At 42.7% G+C, this 16,170-nt stretch overlaps 1 protein-coding gene across 1 annotated transcript in view; it reads left to right on the forward strand.

The window, feature by feature from the left end:
* The first annotated feature begins 4,535 nt into the window (after positions 1–4,535).
* The window catches only part of LOC137334600 (sodium-coupled neutral amino acid symporter 1-like), a 59,515-nt gene continuing 47,880 nt past the window's right edge, over positions 4,536–16,170 (forward strand). The window contains exon 1 of the mRNA XM_067999408.1: positions 4,536–4,699. The gene's annotated coding sequence lies outside the window, so the exon portion shown is untranslated. The remainder of the gene's footprint in view (positions 4,700–16,170) is intronic.

The following is a 16,170-nucleotide window of genomic DNA, read 5'->3' on the forward strand; positions in this document are numbered from 1 at the left end:
AACTATAGAAACTCTTGCTATCTGTTTTTATATTTTTTGCTAATTTATTTTCATAATCTATCTTCCCTTTCTTAATCAATCCTTTAGTTACTTTTTGCTGTCTTTTGAAGACTTCCCAATCTTCTATCCTCCCATTAAGTTTGGCTACCTTATATGTCCTTGTTTTTAGTCGGATACTGTCCTTAATTTCTTTACTTAGCCACGGATGGCTGTCATTTCTTTTACACCCTCTTTTCCTCAGTGGAATATTTTTTTTTTGAAAGTTGTAAAATAACTCCTTGAATGAACACCAGTACTCATGTACCGTCTTACCCTTTAATCTATTTTCCCAGTCCACTTTAATCAATTCCGCTCTCATACCATCATAGTCTCCTTTATTCAAGCTCAGTACGCTTGTTTGAGAACCAACCTTCTCACCCTCTAAAGGTGACTAAAGTACTGGACAGGGGAATGTCTATGGATGTTGTTTATATGGACTTCCAGAAGCCATTCGATAATGTCCCTTTTAGGGACTGTTAGCTAAAGTTAAAGCTCATGGAATTGAGTGCAAATTATTGACCTGGTTAGGAAATTGGCTGAGCGGCAGGAGACAGAGAGTAGGGGTAATGGGCAGGTTCTCAAATTGGCAGGATCTGACTAGTGATGTCCCAAAGGATCTGTGTTGGGGCCTCAACTATTCACAGTATTTATTAACGACTTAGATGACGGGATAGGGAGCCACATATCCAAGTTTGCCAATAACACAAGATAGGCAGCATTGTAAGCAGTGTAGGTGGAAGTATTAAATTGCAGAGAGATATCAATAGATTAAGTGAATGAGCAAAACTGTGGCAAATGGATTTCAATGTAGGCAGGCGTGAGATCATCCACTTTGGACCTAAAAAGGATAGATCAGAATAGTTTCTAAACGGTGAAAAGCTCGAAACAGTGGAGGTCCAAAGAGACTTAAAGGTCCATGTACTTAGATCATTAAAATGTCATGGACAGGTACAGAAAATAATCAAAAAGACTAATGGAATGCTGGCCTTTATATCTAGAGGACTAGAATACAAGGGGGTGGAAGTTATGCCACAGCTATATGAAGCCCTGGTTAGACTACACTTCGAGTACTGTGTTCAGTTCTGGGTACCGCACCTTAGGAAGGGTATATTGGCCTTGGAGGGAGTGCAACGTAGAATTACTAGAATGATACCTGAACTCCAAGAGTTAAATTACAAGGAGAAATTAGGGTTATATTCCCTGGAATTTAGATGATTATGGGATGATTTGATCAAAGTTCTCAAGATATTAAGGGGAACTCATAGGGTAGATAGAGAGAAACTATTTCCACTGCTTGGGGAGTCTAGGACTAGTGGACGTAGCCTAAAAGTTAGAGCCAGGACTTTCAGGAGTGAAGTTAGGAAACACTTCTACACACAAAGGGTGGTAGAAGTTTGGAACTTTCTTCTGCAAATGGCAGTTGATACTAGCTCAATTGTTAATTTTAAATCTGAGATTGATAGATTTTTGTTAACCAAAAGGTATTAAGGGATATGGGGCTAAGGTGGGTATATGGAGTTAGGTCACAGATCAGCCATGATCGACGGGCTAAATGGCCTACTCCTGGTCCTATGTTCCTAATTGCTGTCAAAATAATACTTGGCCCATTCCAAGTTCAATTGGAGGAAGAACCAAGTTTCTCATGAGGGTTTTAAACAAAGTGTGAGCTTCTGCAAAGTTTTACTAAAATAGGATGGCACCCCTCCCTGCTTATAGACACAAGGCTGTTCAGTAATTACAGATAATTGCAATGATACTCATATAAGTATCAAATTTCTCCCATAATAATGGGCCTTCAAATGATATAACTTACAGCTATAATTAAAAATATCCTGCATCCAATAGGCATCCATTAGCAACATTCCCGACATAGAGTAAACAGTACACAATACCATAATAATTGTTTACATGTCAAAATGAACACCCTTGTTATATAAGGTACATTTACTGTAATATACTTACACTTTTTCTCTACTGCATTAGTTTGTAAATAGGCACTGTTTTCATGAACAATATTTGGCCAAATTTTTTTTATTGTTTGTAAACTAACACACCAGCTTTTCCAGTCTTCACAGGGTCACATTTTTGAAAAAAAACAAATATCAGATAAAATATAAATCACTTAACTAAACATATGGGATCATTGTATAAAATACCTCAGAAATAAACGGCGACACCTCATTTTAATGCAACAGGACCTGAGAAGCAGCTGTTTGGGATGGATACATCTGGCTCACTAAGCTGAATGTCTGCATCTCAGAGATGAGTACTTCCCTATCTGGCATCCATAGAGTGTTGGACCAATGCTTGGCTGCAGTGGAAGCCTCATATATCCAAGGACTGAACATAGGGGGATAGTTCTAGAGTGCTATGTCTGGCCTGCATATAGACCTTGATAATCTTAGAGAATGCACACAGTTAACCATAAGGGAGGGCTTTCCAATGTTACAGATGCATGTTGTTCTGTCCTCAGTCAAATCAGCGGCCATAAACACATGCCCACCTCAGTGACCTAAATAGAGCACATGAGAGGCTGCATATTGGAACTCATGCCAACATCCTGTCCTAGAATTGATGCAACCCTGGCCACATTTCTTCTGTTGCCCCACTGGAAGACAAGGAGTTCTCTGCGGGGACTGTTCAAAACATTCCTGGTCTTGATAGACCACCACCAATGAGTGCCACTGATCACTCTATTATTCCCTATGAACAACCTGAAGGTCTATAATTGTACAAGTCATCTTCCATCTGTGGCACTGCTACCAAAAGGGTTACACACAATGCATCAGGCATAAACATAAACTCACAGACCAGTTGAATGGGAGGAGTCCATGAATAAATACACAATAGACACCAACTTTACTTACATTTGTTCTATTCCATGTATTTATAAGGTAACAATATATTTATTTAATGGGAATGATTGTTCATAACAAAAGGAAAAATATAGACTTAGCTATGGCTAAAAGGCATCCTTCCGGAGGCTTTTTTAAAAACTTCATAGAATAGAATCATAGGTTACAGCATGGAAGGAGGCCATTCGACCCATCGAGTCCATGATGGCTCTGTGCAAGAGCAATCCAGCTAATCCCACTCCCCCGCCCTATCCCCGTAGCCCTGCAAGTTATTTCCTTTCAAGTACTTATCCAGTTCCTTTTTGAAAGCCATGATTGAATCTGCCTCCACCACCCCCTCTGGCAATACATTCCAGATCACAACCACTCTCTGTGTAAAAAGGTTCTTCCTCGTATCATCTTTGGTTCTTTTGCCAATCACCTTACATCTATATCCTCTGTTTCTTGACCTTTCCATCAATGGGAACAGTTTCTCTCTTATCTACTCTGTCTAGACCCTTCATGATTTTGAACACCTCTATCAAATCTCCTCACAACCTTCTCTGTTCCAAGGAGAACAACTCCAGCTTCTCCAGACTACTCACGTAAGTCTCTCATCCCTGGAATCATTCTAGTAAATCTCTTCTGCACTCTCTCTAAGGCCTTCACATCTTTCCTAAAGTGCAGTGCCCAGAACTGGACACAAAACTCCAGTTGTGGCCGAACCAGTGTTTTATAAAGGTTCATCATGACTTCCTTGCTTTTGTACTCTATGTCTCTATTTATAAAGCCCAGGATCCCGCATGCTTTCTCAACCTGCCCTGCCACCTTCTTGCTCTAAAGTTTCTGCTTAGTGCTTCTATATAAGTGAAAAATGTATTTCTTATAGGACTAAAGATGTTAATTTCCAGCCTGTTACGGTACTTAACTGTGATAACGTTGATTTAAAACTATTTGTTAAAACTTGGTGAATAGTTGACTACATGGGGGAATGCTGAAACAGAATTTTATTCTTCCTTGCTCTTTGCAACTTCTTTGTATTTGACAATTGGTGATTATAGAGGCCCCTCTTCAATTTTCTCTTTCAGGCCCCTTCACCAACCTATGAACATTGGGCACCAGAGCCTAACAGGCAGCCCCTGCATCCAGTGTTTGAACTGGCTAAATGGCAGGAAACACGCCAGAGACTATGTTTCCCTCATTCCACATGCTCCCACCTACATGCCACAATAATTTCTTTCTGGAAAAGCCAGGAGGTGTGGATGAGGTGGAGAGCATTCTGGAGCATTATTTCTGGTACACCTCCCCCCACTGAACCTTCCGGAAAACTAAAAGCAACAAAAAAAAAACTGACGATGCTGGAAAACAGACTCAGCTGCTCAGTCACCATCTCTGGACAGAACAAGACAGATTAAAACTTTCATATGTGGACTCAGTGATGACTGTGTGACCTTCTGACTGGTTCTGAGTGTTTCCAGTGATTTTGTTCTCCAGAAAACTGGTGGGATAGGGCCTGGAAGCTTAAGCCTGTCTGTTTATGTGTGTCACTGAAGTGTGTGTTTGTATGTGTGTGTGTCTACTTTATATCTGTCACTGTTGTCGCGAGATTTTTTTGAGGCTGTAGCACGCGTTACAACTCTATTAATAGGAGAGTGGAGGGCGCGATGAAGAGTTGGTGAACGCCTCTGCTTCTTGATTTCCTCTAACGTGCTCTCACAAAATTAACATTTACAGATATATTATTAAGTCAAGTTTGGTGCAGCTAGCTCTATCACCGATCTTTTTTTACAACGTGTTTGTATCCGTCAAAAAAGTGACCTGAAGAGGTAAAGACTTTTCAAAAAGTATCTTTTAAAACATGTGTTGAAGATCTGCGCGCTCTTTCGGAGTATGTTTCGGTTTTACAAGTTGTTTGCGCCTTTATTTTATAATACTCCTTATTTTAGAGGGAATCTTGTGTTTATAAAATCGGATCTAAGTGAAGATCAGGTCACGGTTTAATGATAGATTGTATGAGTTTAATTATTGCTTTCACTGGAATTCGCCATTTGGAGAGAAAATTGTAAACATTTTAGAAAATATGTAGACAGCTTCAAAAGTGTGGCTTTCTACCATATTTTATTTTAATGTGTATTTTCATGAATGTATTTAGATAACATACAATAAATGTGTATATATATACACGTTTAAATCCTGGTCTAGAATTCAATTTTTAAATCATAAGAAAAAATATTCCATGTAAAAGGCGGGAGTTTTCGAAATACCGAGAAACGATTATGTATTTCTTGTGTTGGGGTCCTGTGGAGTTTGACACCACGTTTTCACCATCTTATCATTAAAGTATAACAATATTTATAGACATATTTGAAAGATATGTGGCAACTTAGGTATTGGACACCATGGTCCTCGGACTGGGGATGTTCAGTGGGAACTCCGAAATGGGTGGGAGTCAATTCTCAGTGATCGTCAACAGTGGAAATAGTTTCACACTTCTCCATTGCGTACTTTGTTTATTCGGCAATTCCTATTTCTCATAGGCTTTTTTTAACCTTAAGCTCTCTTGAGGACTATCTTTTATAAACAGAGCGACAGTTTAAACTCATCCATCGCCTTTAACTTTTACAAATGGGATTGAAGAATTGTATTAGTACTGAAACAATACAGCAGGGGCAGTACTCAAAGAAGTGCTTTTACTCTTGTGATAGAAAGATACCAAAACTCGGTACACTTCTGATGTGGAGATGCCGGTGATGGACTGGGGTGGACAAATGTAAAGAGTCGTACAACACCAGGTTATAGTCCAACAGCTTGCTTTGAAATCACAAGACTCACCTGACGAAGGAGCAAGGCTCCGAAAACTTGTGATTTCAAATAAAGCTGTTGGACTATAACCTGGTGTTGTATGACTCTTTACATCGGTACACTTCAGCAGTCCGATTTTTTTTTGCTTTATATGGTCAGGGAATTAAACCTCATTTGAGACCTGATTCAATGTCTTCGATATGTTTTAAGGCAAGACAGGAGCATAAATCTAATTCTTCATCTCTCACTGAAGGATGGCGGTAGCAGAAATATTTGATCTAGCCTTGACAGCTATGGACTTCATATTATCTCCATATATGTCACAAAATTCAAGTTTTACAATATTTGTTGGTTCATATGTGTTGAAGTACAGAACCTCTTCCATACAAATGAGATAGTAGTGGGCGGAACTATTTCAGGATAAGACATTAAACAAACCATTTTAAGAGAAATGCTTATGGTGGTGGTTGCAGTTAGAGCCCTGACTGATGATACATGGGGCTGTGTAAGTGCATCTTTCTTCAGTGCACTCCATCACATGAGTTACTGGAACTATTTCCACTGGAGCAGAGAAGGTTGAAAGGAGATTTAATAGAGATTTTTAAAATTATAGAGGGTGTAGATAGGGTGAAAAGGGAAAGATTGTTTTCTTTGTTTGGGGAATCAGTGCCAAGGGGTCTGACAAAATTGTTCGAGTGAGAGGAGAGAGATTAGGAGAGATTTTCTCATGCAACGATGTTAAGAGCCTGGCATAGGGAGTAATGAAACAGAGACCATTGCATCTTTTAAGGGGAGAGAAGATAAGCATTTGAAGCAGAGGAAGATACAAGGCTTTGGAAAGAGAGCAAATTAGTTTTGGAATGCTGTGACAAAGAGCCAACATAGACATGATTTGATGAATGGCCTCCTTCCAGGTTGTAAACTTTTGGGGTTTTCTGGAGCAAGTTTCCACATTATTTCATGCTATAGACACTCTCTACAAAACGTAACTTTTCACAGCACAAACAGAAAAAATGTTTCACATGGTAAGTATTAGAGTTTCAATGAAGTCTTCCATACTGCACAATACAGTTCTCCCCACTTGACTCAATAAAATAAACTTTAAGTCATAACATAATCAAATGATATTTTTGGCTCTATCAATATGTACAAAAGCCTTGCATCTAGCTTGCTTCCAGCAAACTTTAGTATATTAAAAAAAAGCCAATAATTTTCTACTTGTTTTTCTGACCTAGATAACCTATGCATTCCCCAAGGGCAAATGCTGGGGATTTACAAGCAACTGCCAATCTGCAGAAACTTCCTTCCGACTCTAAACGACCTCACTACGTATCCATTTCCTCAAAGGGAGTCCCTAAGTAGTGATTTTAAAGGGGCAGGCTCCATCTTAGCAGTTAAACATCACAAATAAGCTTCAGGCTCAAGACTACTTGTGAGCAGTTCCACTGGAGATCAGCGACTATATTGGACCTGAAATCGCACAGAGCGGTGTGGCAACGCTCACTGCAGCTCCTGCGAATTAAATAAATGAAAATACTTACTGCAGGCTCTGTGGCATCGAATTGCTTGATTTTGAACTTTAAAAAAAATTGTGCGCTATCAACCCAGCCACAGAGCAACGTGAGTTGACGCGCATGTAACAGTCTGTGAGAATAGAAGACACACCCACAAAATCTGTCAAGAAGAAGTCATGCCCACAGATTCAGGCTGCATTGCTCAAGCAGGCAAGCAGACTTCATTTATTTAAAGTTAGTATTCTGGAAGTCATAGTAAATAAAAATTAATTTTTAAAATAAAAAGCCAAAGAAATAATTGAATTAAATTAAAGAGACAGAAGGGAAAAATAAAAAAATATATAATTTAAATTATTTTTTAACGATCAAGAACTATTAAAATAAGGAGTTATATTGGACTCCACATTTTTAACAGTTAATTTTTAGTTGTTTGGCAGTCATTAAGATTAACCGTGCTTTAAAAACTTAGTTTAGACCTGGTATTTTTAAGCAATTTGGTGGCGTAATTAGTTGCTTTCCAGCTGGGCAGATAAGCAGGTTTGCGCTTTTTCAATGATTTTTCTGATTGCAGCGTGCGATGGCCCTTTAATTCGAAGCTGTTATAGCAATTGCCCCCTAAAATAGAGCCCTAAAGAATTAACAGTTTTTAAGCAAGCACAGAGCCAGAACAAGGGGAGAGGAAGGGGAGGGGAGGAAAGAGCAAAAGGGAAGGTCTGTAATAGGGTGGCGGGCAGGAGTGATTAAATGATGAAAAGGATGATGGTGCAAGGCAAGGAAGGTGGTAATGGGACAAGTAAAGAAACAAAAGATGGGTCTAGAGGAGCTGTAAATGGCAAAAGCAGAACCATTACCAGCACCCGCTGTCCAAAAAAATGAGAGCAGTGGTTAATATCTGAAGTTATTAAAATCAGTGTTGAGTTCGGAAAGTTGTAAAGTGCCTAATCGATAGATGAGGTGCTGTTCCTCGAGCTTACACTGGGCTTCATTGGAACAGTGTAGGAGGCCAAGGACAGAGAGGTCAGATTGGGAATGGGACGGAGAATTAAAACGACAAGGGACTGGAAGGTCAGGGTCACACTTGCTGACTGAACGGATGTATTCAACAAAGCGATCACCCCCAATCTGTGTTTGGTCTCCCCAATGTAGAGGAGACCGTATCATGAACAGCGAATACAGTATACTAAATTGAAAGAAGTACATGTAAATCGTTGTTTCACCTGGAAGGAGTGTTTGGGGCCCTGGACGGTGGGAAGGGAGGAGGTGAAAGGGCAGGTGTTGCATCTCTTGCGCTTGCATGGGAAGTGAAGCGGGTGTTGGGAGTGATGGAAGAGTGGACCAAGGTGTCGTGGGGGAAACAGTTCACTCGGAATGCTGAAAGGGGAGGGGAGGAGTAGATGTGTTTGGTGGTGGGATCGCGCTGGAGGTGGCAGAAATGGCGGAGGATAATCTGTTGAATGTGGAGGCTGGTGGGATGGAAGGTGAGGACAAGGGGGACCCAATCGTGGTTCTGGGAGAGAGAGGAAGGGGTGAGGGCAGAAGTGCGGGAAATGGGACAGACACGGTCGCGGGCCCAGTCAACTACCGTGGAGGGGAATCCTCGGTTGAGGAAAAAGAAAGGCCTATCAGAAGCACTGGTGTAGAAGGTGGCATCGTCAGAACAGAAGAGACAGAGAAATTGGGAGAATGGAATAGAGGCCTTACAGGAAGCAGGGTGTAATCAAGGTATCCGTGGGAGTCAGTGGAATTATAGTAGATATTAGTAGATTATAGTAAATATATAATATTTCTGCCATTTCGCTGTCATTACCTGTGAGTTTAGCTTGTGTATCCTTTAGTGACCCTATCCCTATTCTGATTTTTCTTTTGTTCATGTGTCTGTAGAATACTTTACTATTTCTTTTTATATTCCTTGATAATTTAATTTTGTAGTTTCTCTTTGCCTTCCTAATTGTTTTTTTGACTTCTTTCCTAACCTTTTCGTATTCTCTTTTGTCATCCACTCCTTTGTTGTCTATGTACTTAGTGTATGCCTTTTTCTTTAGTTTCAATTTTGCCCATATTTCTTTATTAATCCATGGTGTGTCATTAATGGCTAGTTTGTTCTTGCTTTTGAGTGGGATATATTTGTCCTGGACTCTATTGATCACCGTTTTAAATGTTTCCCACTGCTGTTCTATTTCTTTGTTTGTCAGTCAATTTTTCCAGTTTATTTTCCCTAGTTCCATTCTCATCCCCTTAAAATCAGCTTTTTTTCCCAATTGTTTACTTTGATCTTTGTCTTAATTATGACCTTCTCAATCTTTATCTTAATACTTATTACGTTGTAATCGCTATTGCCTAGATGTTCCCCTATGCTTACTTCTGTTATCTGTTCTGGTTCATTTCCCATTACTAGATCCAGCAGTGCTTTCTCTCTTGTTGGGCTTTTTACACACTCGGTAAGAAAGGAGTGCTGCACACATTGTAAAAACTCCATTCCCTGTACCCCTTTACCATGCCAGCTTATTTGGGGGTAGTTAAAATCTCCCATGATTATTATTCTATGTCCTTTACTCATTTCACATATTTGCTTACATATTTCTTCCTCCACCTCCTTTCCATCATTAGGTGGTCTGTGGTATTCCCCCATTCTCATCTTTTATTTCAATACATATGGATTCTATTTCTATCCTCCTGTTAGTTATGTCCCTTTATTCTACTTTATGTATTGGAAAATTACAATTCACTTTTAAGTTTCTTTGCATTTGGCTTTTTCTTAATTTTCTTCACTGCATATATAGAATTACATAGAAATTACAATGCAGAAACAGGCCGTTTGGCCCAACCTGTCTGTGTTAATGTTTATCCTCCACATGAGCAGTAGTCCTAATCCAAAATGCCTGCCCTGTTTCAATATCCCTTTATTCCCCTTTCCTTCAACCATCTATCTAACCTATTCTTAAATATTGACATGTTCTCCGCTTCAGTCACTAACTCCAATAGTCCATGACGCAGCCTCACAACCCTCATGTAGAAAAATTTCTCCTACTCTCCTAAACCTCTTACATTTAATTTTATGTCTGTGCTCCCTTGTTCTAGACCCCTCAATTACCGGTAACAGTTTGCCTAAGGTTTGCCATGATCTTGCTGCAAATGTGGCAGTGTTTCACCTATTGGTCTAATATAATAACAACTAGCCCCTTTTAATGTAATCAGACATCCTAAAGCACTTCACAGAATTGAAAAATAATAACTGAACACTCAGCAATGTAATACAGCAAATTTACTGGTGAGATATTGCACAGGCACGATGGGCTGAATGGCCTCCTGTGCTGTATGATTCTATGATATATCACCCATCTGACATAAAGGGCGACCATTTTAACTATGGGCGATGGCATAAAATGGACGATATCAACTTGGCTGCCCATTATACACCCCGATTCATTTTCGCTTTCATTGACTTGAATATGTTTTCCTCTCCTTACTTCTGATGGTGGATTTGCTGTTTCAGTACTGCTGCACCAGGGATTTCACACTCTCACATCTCCTGTGGCCACTGCCTTGAAGAAGTGGCTGACATCATGGTCCAGCCTGGCTGATTGACTCGAGATGTAATGTCTGAGCTCAGAATCAAAGGCTTCGTAGGCATCCCCTTCTTCCCCCAATTCAAACATTAGTCACCTTTGGAGACATAAAAAAAAACCTCGTCCTAAACAAAAACCAGGAACTCAGAATTTTTATTTAATGGTTTAAATTGTATAAAATGCTTTGCAGAATGAAACCTTTTTGCTTTTTATATTTTTCTCTGCTGCCCACGCCTCGTTATTATTTGTAAATTTTCTGCCACTTGTTATCGATGTAGGTTGTCACTATGCATCCTGGATATTGAAGTTCTACAGGAGTAGGGTGAAAATGATAACTCTCATCATGCAGCTCTCTGTTTTTCACACACATAGGGCCCAATTTTACCAGGGGTGCGGGTTCTCGCCGGGTAGGCCAGCGCGCCCGGTGAAATTAGTGGGTTGCCCGCGCGATCGTAGCAGGCAACACACTAATTGGATCCACTTACCTGTTGTTCCGGGTTCCCCGACGCTGATCTGCGCGTCGGGCGGGCTGCGCATGCGCAGTAAGATCTGTCAGCTGGAGGCGCTCTATTTAAAGGGGCAGTCCTCCAATGACAGATGCTGCCACAAACAGCAAAAATTACAGCATGGAGCAGCCCAGGGGGAAGGCTGCTCCCAGTTTAATGATGCCTCACCCCAGGTATCATTAGATGGGGTGAGGAGGAGGGGGAGGACAGAGATCTCCCCCCCGGCGGGCGGGAGGAAGTGGCCTGCCTCTGCCACCAAGAAGGCCTGGCTCGAGGTGGCAGAGGGGGTCACCTGCACCACCAACATATCGCCCACCTGCATACAGTGCAGGAGGCGCTCCAATGACCTCAGTAGGTCAGCCACAGTGAGAACACGTAGTCTTTCCCCTACACTCCGTCTGCCACAACACTGCCCCCACCCCACATCTCCTTCGGCACTGCCAACACTACTCTGTCACATGACCCCTCATACCCACTCAAACCTCATCCTCATCTTACCTGCACCTACTCACCTCGCGAGTACTCACCCCGCCACTACCACGCAACCCAATCCTCATACAATCTCATGGCTCTATCCCATACTCACCCTCTCGTGCATCTCTCTCACGGCCAGCCTCACTCAACCTGCCACCACCTGTGCTGCAGCCACAGGGCATGCATCACATATGTGCAGTAGGCAGCGTAAGGCAAACGTGTTGTGAGCATGAAGGGGATGCACAAGGGTGTTTGAGGGTTTGTCATGGTTCTTCTATTGAATTAAAGAACAACTCACATCACACATTATATTGGCACCACTACTGCCATGTCTTCGCGATTCCTGTCCGGTTTGTGCAATAATGCCCGCTCCTGGGTATCCCTATGAGGACCCACCACTGATGCCACCCAGTGTGTCACTGCAGAGTGGGTGTAGGTGTATTTGCAGGGCTCTTCTGCGCAGATGACTGAGAGACATCGGCGATGTCCCCGGTTGCAGCATGGAAGGCTGTGGAGCAGAAGTTCGGGAGGGCAGTGGTGACTTTGACAGCGACAGGTAGGAAGATGGTGCACGGGCCAGCCAGGAGCAGCTCGGCATGAAAGAGGCTGCAGATGTCCACGGCTACATGTTGAGTGACTCTGAGCCTCTGTGTGCACTGCTGCTCAGAGAGGTCCAGGAGGCTGAGCCTCGGTCTGTGGAACGTGTGGCGAGGGTAGTGCCCTCTGCGATGCATCTCTCTCTGCGGTAGCCCTCCCTCCTGCTGTACAGGTGGACGTGTCACAGCACTCTGTTGTGGAGCTCCACGTGTCAGAGGTGGATGGCGAGGCTGGTGATGCTGTTTGCCCTCCGAGGAGGTCATGACTGCAGCTACGGCGGCCCCCATCCGGAAGATGTACATCTGAGGGGGTCCGCAAGGTAGGTACATGTCTCCGGACCCCGGGGTAAGTGTGCAGGTTGGTGACTTCGACCATCAGGAGGAGGGTGGTGGAGGCCAAACTTTGTCCCAAGTGACAGAGTGGCCTCCTGCAATGGGTGAGGGTCTCCCCCCCCCCCCCCACCTGTCAAATGGACCTTTGCAGCTGCCACAGGCTGACGGCTGCAACACGTCCATTTCAACTGGGAGTGTTTCCCCCAGTGTGTGGAACAGTCCCATGTTGATCCAAAATTGCACACAGTCCCTTAATCAGGTCAGTTAATGACCTGAACAAGCAAAGTAAATACACTCAAGTGGCATCCCGCTGGCATTAATTGCCTGCGGGATTCCCACCAGCGGGGGCTGCGCACGCACCCCCGCACGTCAGCGCGGAACCCGGAAGTGGGCGGGATCGAGGCGCGATCCGGTCCCGCTCCTCGATTTCGGGATTTTAGAGGCCCCCCTGCCGAGAACGCACCCAAGACCGGGTGCTAAAATTGGGCCCATAGAACTTGCCAACAAGAGTTATAACTCCCCAGTCCTTCACTACCTGGTTGTCATGTGATGTGGGTTTTCACCATGCATTCTTGGAGATTAAGGTTTTGACAGGAGCAGGGTAAAGTTGAAAACTCCTATGATGCATACTTGTTCACAGCGGCTGAAAATCCCAGCACCCAACGCTCAGGTGAAATTTTCGAAACAAGTCCCTGGGCCCTCGACAATAGGGCAGACTAATGCAAGGGAAACTTTTTGCAGGCAATAATTTGAGCAAGTAGTTTGGTTCCTCTTGTGGTAGTTGCTGATTCTGGATTGCTGAGTTCAAAAACAACTTGTTGATTTGATTGGATAGAATCGTGGTGCTAACTGTCTAATGCATGGAACTGGTTTTTGGCTGTTTGGACTTTAGTCAGTGGAATACTTGAGCAACATGGCTAACAGCAGACAGTGCTTATTTGAGCTGGTCTTTTTTTTTGCCCTGTGAATATATTACTTTTCTAGGACGACATCTTTGAGAGATGTAGTGCTGTGGGCGTAGGCTAGACGCAAGACTTTTAATTATTAGCTTTGTTTCTAAAGAATAGTCAATATGACTCTATTATCCAGTGACATAATTAACAGGGCATTTTCCCAGCACCTCTGTTCAATCTGCAGTGTTGACATCTCTACCAACTCACTTCTCATTGCCATTTCAATTATAGTTTTGCTCACTTCAGCACTCCTTCCCATGTCTCATACAGTTTTTGGTCTAAATTCCCCTTCCCCCAGCTTCGCAATGCTTTTATGTTTATTGATTGTAACAATTCTGAACAGTAAATCCACTGATGATTTTTTTTTAAAGTTTAAAATGGAAAAAATGTTTGTTTTGGTAAGCAAAATTGCAATATGCAATGGACCCAAAATAATGTTGTTATCACAGATATATATGAGTCTCTATTGGGAATATCTGGTGCACAGTAATGTTTCAATTCAGATATATAAATAAATAACAGGTTACATAAAATCAGTTGATACTTGAGTGCAGGGATAGAATGGAACATTTGTACCATGGCAACGCTTTTCTTTCACTGTGGATGTGAGGGTTGCCATGCCAATGTTTCATAGTCTAAAGTGAAGTATGTGTTATCTTCCCCGCTTCCCATGCTATACATACATGCATAGCCTAAATAGATCATAGCTGAGAAATTTTGCACAGCTGCAATATTCATTGATGTTTTATGGCTTGGAGGCCAGAATTTTCTGTATACAATCAGTGAAACATGTGAGTGGTTGTGATATACTAAAGCTGCAAATAGAAAGAAATTATGAACTGTGTTAATGGCCTGATCTCCAGAAGAACTTTGTATCCATATTTGAATCTTAACAAACTGTAGTGCGCTTGATGTAGAGAACTATCTCATGTTTCTGTCTTCAAATTTAAAACTTGACAAAATGTAAACAAAAATGTAACTCTACAAACATAAATGTCCCAGTGCAAATGTAGATTGGATTTGAGTGGTCCTACAGATAGGTTGATCTAGCCCATTGCTATGTATATGTATAAAAGAATTTATATTTATATATAGCACTTTATTGAATCTCAGAAAAGTCCCAAAGCTCTTCACATAAGGAGAACTGAACTGCACACAGTACTCCAAGTGTGGTCTAACCATGGTTTTATAAATCTGACATTACCTGCATGCTTTTGTGTTCTGTTCCTCTAGAAATTAACCATAGTACAGTCCCCACCCTCTACACTATCCACGTTTATCATGAGCTGCCGCCTATTTTGGGCAAATAGCGCTAACCATTTGCCATTCCCATAGGCGATGACTATTTTGTGCAGTTCAATACTTAACCATTTAAAGGCTTCACTAATTTCAGGCAGCTTCAATTAGCTTGTTTGCACTGTTAACAACTACGAGAGTTATTTCATTGCTGCAACCTATTATGGTTTTACCGTCCACTGCGTATAGCAGGCAAATCGCGTTGGCACGAACGTGCCAGTATATGGGGTGCGGACTGTACTTTGTTTGACCTCTTTATGGCCTCATCAACTTGTGTTGCTACTTTTAGTGATTTATGAATCTGCATTCCGAGACCTCTTTGCTCCTCTACCCTATTTAGTCCCTTACCTTCCAAGGAATAAGTGGCCTCCTTATTCCTTCTGCCAAAATGAACCACCTCACACTTTTCTATATTGAATTTCAGTTGCCATTTATCTGCCCGCTCTGCAAGCCTGTTTATGTCTTCCTGTATTTTGGTGCAGTCCTCCACATTATTAGCTAATTCCCCTCACCCCCAGTTTGTTATCATCTGCAAATTGTGACACTTTGGGCAGCATTTTAGCACCCGCTATCAGGTGCGTTCCTGGTGGGGGGGGGGGGGGCCCCCGAAAATCGTGAAATCCCGGAGCGGGACCGGAGCCCGCCTCGAACCCGCGCACCTCCGGGTTCCCCGCTGACGCGCTGGCATGCGCGCGCAGCCCCTGCTGGTGGGAATCCCACAGGCAATTAAAGCCAGCGGGTTGCCACTTGAAAGTATTTATTTGGCTTGTTCAGGTCATTAACTGACCTGATTAAGGGATTATGTGAGGAGGTGTGGGATTTTAGAGCAACCTGGGACAGTTTCCCACACTGGAGGAAACACTCCCAGTTCAAATGGACGTGTTGCAGCCATCAGCCTGTGGCAGCTGCAAAGTTCCATTTGACAGGTGTGGGGGGAGACCCTCACTCATTGCAGGAGGCCACTCTGTCACTTGGGACAAAGTTTGGCCTCCACCACCCTCCTCCTGACAATCAAAGTCACCAACTTGCACACTTACCCCGGGGTCCAGACACATGTACCTACCTTGCGGACCCCCTCAGATGTATATCTTCCGGATGGGGGCCACCGTAGCTGCATTTCTGACCTCCTCGGAGGGTGAACAGCATCACCAGCCTCGCCATCCACGCCGTCCACCTCTGACACGTGGAGCTCCACAACAGAGTGCTGTGACACATCCACCTGCACAGCAGGAGGGAGGGCTACCGCAGAGAGAGATG

The sequence above is a fragment of the Heptranchias perlo genome, chromosome 18 (genome assembly GCF_035084215.1).
Source record: "Heptranchias perlo isolate sHepPer1 chromosome 18, sHepPer1.hap1, whole genome shotgun sequence".
NCBI lineage: Eukaryota > Metazoa > Chordata > Chondrichthyes > Hexanchiformes > Hexanchidae > Heptranchias > Heptranchias perlo.